Here is an 8,981-nt window from a genome sequence, read left to right on the forward strand (position 1 = left end):
GAGACAACCATGGGACACCGAGACACGGGCTGGGGACACGGAGACAAGTCTGAGACAACCATGGGACACTTGAGTCTACACGGGGACACGGGATGGAGACACGGAGACAATCCTGAGACAACCCTGGGACACGGAGACACGGGCTGGAGACACGGAGACACGGGCCGGGGACACGGCGGACACACGGGCTGGGGACACGGAGACAATCCTGAGACAACCCTGGGACACCGAGACACGGGCTGGGGACACGGAGACAATCCTGAGACAACCCTGGGAGACTTGAGTCAACACTTAGACACGGGATGGAGACACGGAGACACGGGATGGAGACACGGGGACAAGTCTGAGATAACGCTGGGACACTTGAGTCTACACGGAGACACGGGATGGAGACACGGAGACACGGGATGGAGACACGGGGACAAGTCTGAGACAACCATGGGACACGGAGACACGGGATGGAGACACGGGGACAAGTCTGAGATAACGCTGGGACACTTGAGTCTACACGGAGAAACGGGCTGGAGACACGGAGACACGGAATGGAGACACGGGGACAAGTCTGAGACAACCATGGGACACGGAGACACGGGATGGAGACACGGACACACGGGCTGGAGACACGGCGGAGACAATCCTGAGACAACCCTGGGACACGGAGACGCGGGCTGGGGACACGGCGGAGACACGGGCTGGGGACACGGAGACACGCCTGAGACAACGCTCGGACACTTGAGTCAACACTTAGACACGGGCTGGAGACACGGAGACACGGGCTGGGGACACGGCAGACACACGGGCTGGAGACACGGAGACAATCCTGAGACAACCCTGGGACGCGGAGACACGGGCTGGGGACACGGCGGAGACACGAGCTGGGGACATGGAGACAATCCTGAGACAACGCTCGGACACTTGAGTCAACACTTAGACACGGGCTGGAGACACGGAGACACGGGGTAGATGATACAAATCGAGACAACCCTGGGACACGGAGACACGGGCTGGGGACACGGAGACACGGGCTGGGGACACGGAGACAATCCTGAGACAGCGCTCGGACACTTCAGTCAACACTTAGACACGGGCTGGAGACACGGAGACACGGGCTGGGGACACGGCAGACACACGGGCTGGAGACACGGAGACAATCCTGAGACAACCCTGGGACACGGAGACACGGGCTGGGGACACGGCGGAGACACGGGCTGGGGACACGGAGACAATCCTGAGACAGCGCTCGGACACTTGAGTCAACACTTAGACACGGGCTGGAGACACGGAGACACGGGCTGGGGACACGGCAGACACACGGGCTGGAGACACGGAGACAATCCTGAGACAACCCTGGGACGCGGAGACACGGGCTGGGGACACGGCGGAGACACGGGCTGGGGACACGGAGACAATCCTGAGACAACGCTGGGACACTTGAGTCAACACTTAGACACGGGCTGGAGACACGGAGACACGGGGTAGATGATACAAATCGTCTCCAAGGCGTCTCTCTGTCCGCCTCTCAGTCTGCCGGCGCGAGAGGGAGGCCAAGCTTCCCATCCATGCTTGGCATGTCCCCGACACACAAGGGAATGGTTAAACAAGTTTTAAAAGTTAACATTTCATTACACCCCCCGTTCCTAAGTTACGATTCGGTATGTAACCCAAGGCCTGTGTCAGCTTCCCATCGTGGTGTTTCACTCATGTCAAGGGAGGGAAGGCGTTTTCCCGAGCATATGCACACTCCTACCCCCCGCGCTGCGGGGAGACAAAGACGGCCGGGATCTCTCTCTCTCTCCCTCTCTCCGACCCTGGGCTTAACATCGCCCGGGTCACGTAGTTTATGTTCGACAAAGTCGTGTAAGGGGAGTATAGTTTAAGGTGAATAGCGCCAACGTTAATGTACGTGTAGAAGCGTTACCCCTGGGTACAACGGTTGGGGGTTCAGGCGAGGTGAAACGGATCGTGGCCAAGGGGGGGTTTGGTCAGAACCAATCAGACGGTTCCACGTGGGACCGTGTGATTGGTTCTGCCTGGCCACGAAAGGGGGGTATAAGACGGGTGACCCAACGGGCCTCGGGGGAGTTCTCTCCCTGCACGAAGATAGAAGCCCGGGCTGGAGTCCTAGCTAGGACCCTGGGCCCAGCCTCCCGGCCCTTCTGAGGGGCTAAGGCTCGGCATGCCCAGTGGTCAGGACCCACCGGGGCCAGAGGTTGGGTCAGATAGCCTCCCCTAGGTCCTAACCGGAGGGCTCTAGGATAGCGGTAGGCATGTGAGTCCATCCAAGTCCGGAGTCTGTGTACCTCCTTAGGTATCAAGGAGGATAGCGATGGACGTGTGAGTGAGTCCCGCCAAAGTCCGGTGTCTGTGTACCTCCTTGGGTATCAAGGAGGATAGCGGTAGGCATGTGAGTCCATCCAAGTCCGGAGTCTGTGTACCTCTCTAGGGTATCAAGGAGGTTAGCGGTAGGCATGTGAGTCCATCCAAGTCCGGAGTTTGTGTACCTCCTTGGGTATCAAGGAGGTTAGCGGTAGACGTGTGACTAAGTCTCACCAAGTCCGGAGTCTGTGTACCTGCTTAGGTATCAAGGAGGATAGCGGTAGGCATGTGAGTCCATCCAAGTCCAGAGGCTGTGTACCTGCTTAGGTATCAAGAAGGTTAGCGGTAGGCATGTGAGTGAGTCCCGGCAGGTCCAGAGTCTGTGTACCTCCTAAGGTATCAAGGAGGATAGCGGTAGACGTGTGAGTGAGTCCGCCAAGTCCGGAGTCTGTCTACCTCCTTAGGGTATCAAGGAGTTTAGCGGTAGGCATGTGAGTCCATCCAGGTCCGGAGTCTGTGTACCTCCTTGGGTATCAAGGAGTTTAGCGGTAGGCATGTGAGTCCATCCAGGTCCGGAGTCTGTGTACCTCCTTGGGTATCAAGGAGATTAGCGGTAGACGTGTGAGTCCATCCAAGTCCGGAGTCTGTGTACCTCCTTAGGTATCAAGGAGGATAGCTGTAGACGTGTGAGTCCATCCAAGTCCGGAGTCTGTGTACCTCCTTAGGTATCAAGGATGTTAGCGGTAGGCATGTGAGTCCATCCAAGTCCGGAGGCTGTGTACCTCCTTAGGTATCAAGGAGTTTAGCGGTAGACGTGTTAGTCCGCCAAGTCCGGAGTCTGTGTACCTCCTTGGGTATCAAGGAGGATAGCGGTAGACGTGTAACTAAGTCTCACCAAGTCCGGAGTCTGTGTACCTCCTTAGGTATCAAGGAGGATAGCGGTAGGCATGTGAGTCCATCCAGGTCCGGAGTCTGTGTACCTCATTAGGTATCAAGGAGGTTAGCGGTAGACGTGTGAGTGAGTCCATCCAAGCTAGGAGGCTGTGTACCTCCCCAGGGTATTGGGTGATGGGACCGTATATCCCTCTGTGTGTGTTAAGCGTTGTATAAGGAAATAATACAATAAACAGAGTGTACCTCCTAAAGAAGTCTGCTCGTCCTTACAACACTACACACCCACCACCGGAGTGGAAGAATGGCAGGCGCATCTTACAGATGACTAGTCGATGGTCAGAGGGCAGATCAGCTCCACGGTAGGTCCTGGTGTCAAGGACATGGGCTCGCATCCGCTGGTCCGTCACTATGTAGTCCAGCAGATGTTCTTGCTTGGACCCGGCATGCATCCATGATGTTGTGTGGATGAGCCGATGCCGGAACAGCGTGTTGGTAATTACAAGCCCATGGGCTGCACAAAAATCTAGCAGCCTCCTGCCGTTGTTATTGAGCTGATCTGGCCCATGCCCTCCAATCACTCCAGACCAGGTGCCAGCATCATGACCAACTCGGGCATTGAAGTCACCCAACATGATGACTCTATCCCGTGGGGCCACTTTAGCCAGCACCTGTGACAGGAGGTCATAGAAGGCATCTGACTCATCGGCTTTGCCTGCATCCCTCCACGGATGTTCATCTTCGGTGGGGGCATAAGTAACCACGACCACCACTCCTCGCCTCTGGTTGATGGGAAGGCGAGCCCAAAGTAGCCTGGGGCTTACAGCTTCCCACACCTCACCGCCACGCTCCCACGCCCCCTTCATTCTTTTGTTCAGAATAAGAACCACTCCCTGTTGTTTGGCAGTCTGCTGCCCCGAGTAGAGGACTGTCCACCCCTCACGGTGGCAGGAGCCAGAGCCGGTCCACCGGACCTCCTGAATGCCGCATAGATCCAGGCGGTACTGGTCCAGCTCCCGACAGAGGAGTGGCAGCCTCTCCTCCGCAGTGAGCGTTGGAACATTCCACGTGGCCACACGTAGTGACTTTTCGTTGTTTCTGGAGGAGCCCCGAGGGTAGAGATTCAATCTCTTGGCTCCACCAATTGGGGTTTGGACAGGAGACGTCATAGACACCTGTACCCCCCGGCACAAGCTTATTAGTTAGATATTTAAGTTGTGGTTTATAGACACACATATACACACACAGAGACATACACACACTCACACACACATATACACATACAGTGACACAGACACACATATACACACATAGACACATATACACACACATAGACACATATACACACGCACATATACACACAGACACACATATATACACACACACACAGTAACACACACAGACACATATACACATACACACACATATACACACTCACACACACAGTGACACAGACACACATAAACACACACACAGTGACACAGACACACACATATACACATAAACACACACACAGTGACACACACACACACATAAACACACACACACACACATATACACATAAACACACACACAGTGACACAGACACACATATATACACATAAACACACACACACATACATAAACACACACACAGACACACACATATACACATAAACACACACACAGTGACACACACACACACACATAAACACACAGTGACACACACACACATATAAACACACACACAGTGACACACACATACATATACACACAGACACACATAAACACACACATATACACATAAACACACACACAGTGACACAGACACACACACACATATACACACTCACAGTGACACAGACACACATATACACATAAACACACACACAGTGACACACACACACATATATACACATAAACACACACACACATATACACATAAACACACACACACATAAACACACACACACACAGTGACACACACAGACACATACACACATATATACACTCACACATACACATTGACACAGACACACACATATACACATAAACACAGACACACATACACACACAACAACCGCCATTCGCCACTAAGTGGCGGTGACGTCACCACAACTCCATCGTGGACAATGCTGTGGGGGGAGGTCCAATTGTGATTGGCTCCTCCCCTCACGGCGTGAGGGGAGGAGCCAATCACAATTGGCTAATCGGGGGCTCTGGACGGGTGCGATGGGCTGATAACCCCTCCACCTTCAATTAATTTACCACTAGACCACGAATTAAAACAAATATTTACACACACAGACACACACACACACTTTGATCGTGATTTTATTTCAGCAACTCGTTTTCATTATTAATATTCGGATTTAGCAACGCTGGGAGATAATAGTAGTGTATAGTGTAGTGTAGCAGTATATAGTGTAGTAGTATATAGTGTAGTGTAGTAGTGTATAGTGTAGTAGTGTATAGTGTAGTAGTGTATAGTGTAGTGTAGCAATGTATAGTGTAGCAGTGTATAGTGTAGTAGTGTATAGTGTAGTGTAGTGTATAATGTAGTAGTGTATATTGTAGTAGTGTATAGTGTAGTAGTGTATAGTGTAGTAGTGTATAGTGTAGTGTAGTAGTGTATAGTGTAGTAGTGTATAGTGTAGTAGTGTATAGTGTAGTGTAGCAATGTATAGTGTAGTAGTGTATAGTGTAGTGTAGTAGTGTATAGTGTAGTGTAGTAGTGTATAGTGTAGTGTAGCAGTGTATAGTGTAGTAGTGTATAGTGTAGTGTAGCAGTGTATAGTGTAGTAGTGTATAGTGTAGTGTATAGTGTAGTGTAGTAGTGTATAGTGTAGTGTATAGTGTAGTGTAGCAGTGTATAGTGTAGTGTATAGTGTAGTAGTGTATAGTGTAGTGTTTAGTGTAGTGTAGTAGTGTATAGTGTAGTGTAGCAGTGTATAGTGTAGCAGTGTATAGTGTAGTGTATAGTGTAGCAGTGTATAGTGTAGTGTAGTAGTGTATAGTGTAGTAGTAGTGTATAGTGTAGTAGTGTATAGTGTAGTAGTGTATAATGTAGTGTATAGTGTAGTGTAGTAGTGTATAGTGCAGTGTAGTAGTGTGTAGTGTATAGTAGTGTAGTAGTGTATAGTATAGTGTGGTGTGTATAGTGTAGTAGTGTATAGTGTAGGTGTAGTAGTGTATAGTGTAGTAGTGTATAGTGTAGTGTATAGTGTAGTGGTAGTAGTACAGTGTAGTGTAGTAGTGTATAGTGTAGTAGTGTATAGTGTAGTGTAGCAATGTATAGTGTAGTAGTGTATAGTGTAGTGTAGCAGTGCATAGTGTAGTGTATAGTGTAGTGTATAGTGTAGTAGTGTATAGTGTAGTGTAGCAATGTATAGTGTAGTAGTGTATAGGGTAGTAGTGTATAGTGTAGTGTAGTAGTGTAGTAGTGAATAGTGTAGTGTAGTAGTGTATAGTGTAGTAGTGTATAGTGTAGTAGTGTATAGTGTAGTGTAGTAGTGTAGTGTATAGTGTAGTAGTGTATAGTGTAGTGTATAGTGTTGTGTAGTAGTGTACAGTGTGTGTAGTAGTGTGTAGTGTGTAGTGTATAGTGTAGTGTGGTGTTAGTGTAGTGTAGCAGTGTATAATGGGTCTCTGTGTTGGTGAGTCTATGGGTCTCTGTATGAGTCTATGGGTCTCTGTGTGGTGGTAAGTCTATGAGTCTCTGTGTGGTGGTGAGTCTATGGGTCTCTGTGTGAGTCTATGGGTCTCTGTGTGAGTCTATGGGTCTCTGTGTGAGTCTATGGGTCTCTGTGTGAGTCTATGGGTCTCTGTGTGAGTCTATGGGTCTCCTGGTGGTGGTGAATCTATGGGTCTCTGTGTGAGTCCTATGGGTCTCTGTGTGAGTCTATGGGTCTCTGTGTGAGTCTATGGGTCTCTGTGTGAGTCTATGGGTCTCTGTGTGATGGTGAGTCTATGAGTCTTTGTGTGGTGGTGAGTCTATGGGTCTCTGTGTGAGTCTATGGGTCTCTGTGTGGAGTCTATGGGTCTCTGTGTGAGTCTATGGGTCTCTGTGTGAGTCTATGGGTCTCTGTGTGAGTCTATGGGTCTCTGTGTAGTGGTGAGTCTATGGGTCTCTGTGTGAGTCTATGGGTCTCTGTGTGAGTCTATGGGTCTCTGTGTGAGTCTATGGGTCTCTGTGTGAGTCTATGGGTCTCTGTGTGAGTCTATGGGTCTCTGTGTGAGTCTATGGGTCTCTGTGTGAGTCTATGGGTCTCTGTGTGGTGGTGAGTCTCACCCAACCACTCTGTCTCTCCCCGTGTCTCTCCCTCCCCGTGTCTCTCTCTCCCCGTGTCTCCGTGTCTCTCTCCCCGTGTCTCTCTCCCCGTGTCTCTCCCTCCCCGTGTCTCTCTCTCCCCGTGTCTCTCTCTCCCCGTGTCTCTCTCTCCCCGTGTCTCTCTCTCCCTGTCTCTCTCTCCCCGTGTCTCTCTCTCTCCCCGTGTCTCTCTCTCTCTCCGTGTCTCTCTCTCCCCGTGTCTCTCTCTCTCTCCCCTGTGCTCTCTCTCCCCGTGTCTCCTCTCTCCCCGTGTTCCTCGTCTCTCCCGGTCTCTCTCTCCCCGTGTCTCTCTCTCCCCGTGTCTCCGTGTCTTCTCCCGCTGTCTCTCCCCGTGTCTCTCTCCCGTGTCTCGTGTCTCTCCCCGTGTCTCTCCCCGTGTCTCTCTCTCCCCCTGTGTCTCCTCTCTCCCCGTGTCTCTCTCTCCCCGTGTCTCCTCTCTCTCCCGTGTCTCTCTCCCCCGTGTCTCTCTCTCCCGTGTCTCTCCCCGTGTCTCTCCCCGTGTCTCTCTCTCCCCGTGCTCTCTCTCCCCGTGTCTCTCTCTCCCCGTGTCTCTCTCTCCCCGGTCTCTCTCTCCGGTCTCTCTCTCCCCGTGTCTCTCTCCCGTGTCTCTCTCTCCCCGTGTCTCTCTCTCTCCCCGTGTCCTCTCTCCCGTGTCTCTCTCCCCGTGTCTCTCTCTCTCTCTCCCGTGTCTCTCTCTCCCCGTGTCTCTCTCCCCGTGTCTCTCTCCCCGTGTCTCTCTCTCCCCGTGTCTCTCTCTCTCCCCGTGTCCTCTCCCCGTGTCTCTCTCCCCGTGTCTCTCTCTTCTCCCGTGTCTCTCTCTCCCCGTGTCTCTCTCCCTCCGTGGTCTCTCTCCCGTGTCTCCCCGTGTCTCTCTCTCTCTCCCCGTGTCTCTCTCCCCGTGTCTTCTCTCTCTCCCCGTGTCTCTCTCTCCCCGTGTCTCTCTCCCCGTGTCTCTCTCTCCCGTGTCTCTCTCTCTCCCGTGTCTCTCTCTCCCTCCCCGTGTCTCTCTCCCCGTGTCTCTTCTCTCTCTCTCTCCCCGTGTCTCTCTCTTCTCCCCGTGTCTCTCTCTCTCTCCCCGTGTCTCTCTCTCTCCCTGTGTCTCTCTCCCCGTGTCTCTCTCTCTCTCTCCCCGTGTCTCTCTCTCTCCCCGTGTCTCTCTCTCTCTCCCCGTGTCTCTCTCTCTCCCTGTGTCTCTCCCCGTGTCTCTCTCTCCCCGTGTCTCTCTCTCCCCGTGTCTCTCTCTCTCTCTACCTCTCCCGTGTCTCTCTCTCTCCCCGTGTCTCTCTCTCCCTCTCCTGTGTCTCTCTCTCCGTGTCTCTCTCCCTGTGTCTCTCCCCGTGTCTCTCTCTCCCAGTGTCTCTCTCTCTCCCCGTGTCTCTCTCTCTCTCCCGTGTCTCTCTCTCTCCCCGTGTCTCTCTCCCTCGTTGTCTCCGTGTCTCCGCGCTAGGTGCCAGGCTGGTTGTGT

This window comes from Petromyzon marinus, unplaced genomic scaffold (assembly GCF_048934315.1).
Source record: "Petromyzon marinus isolate PM22_M1 ecotype Great Lakes invasive population unplaced genomic scaffold, UKy_Petmar_22M1.pri1.0 PM_Scaffold_152, whole genome shotgun sequence".
Classification (NCBI taxonomy): domain Eukaryota; kingdom Metazoa; phylum Chordata; class Hyperoartia; order Petromyzontiformes; family Petromyzontidae; genus Petromyzon; species Petromyzon marinus.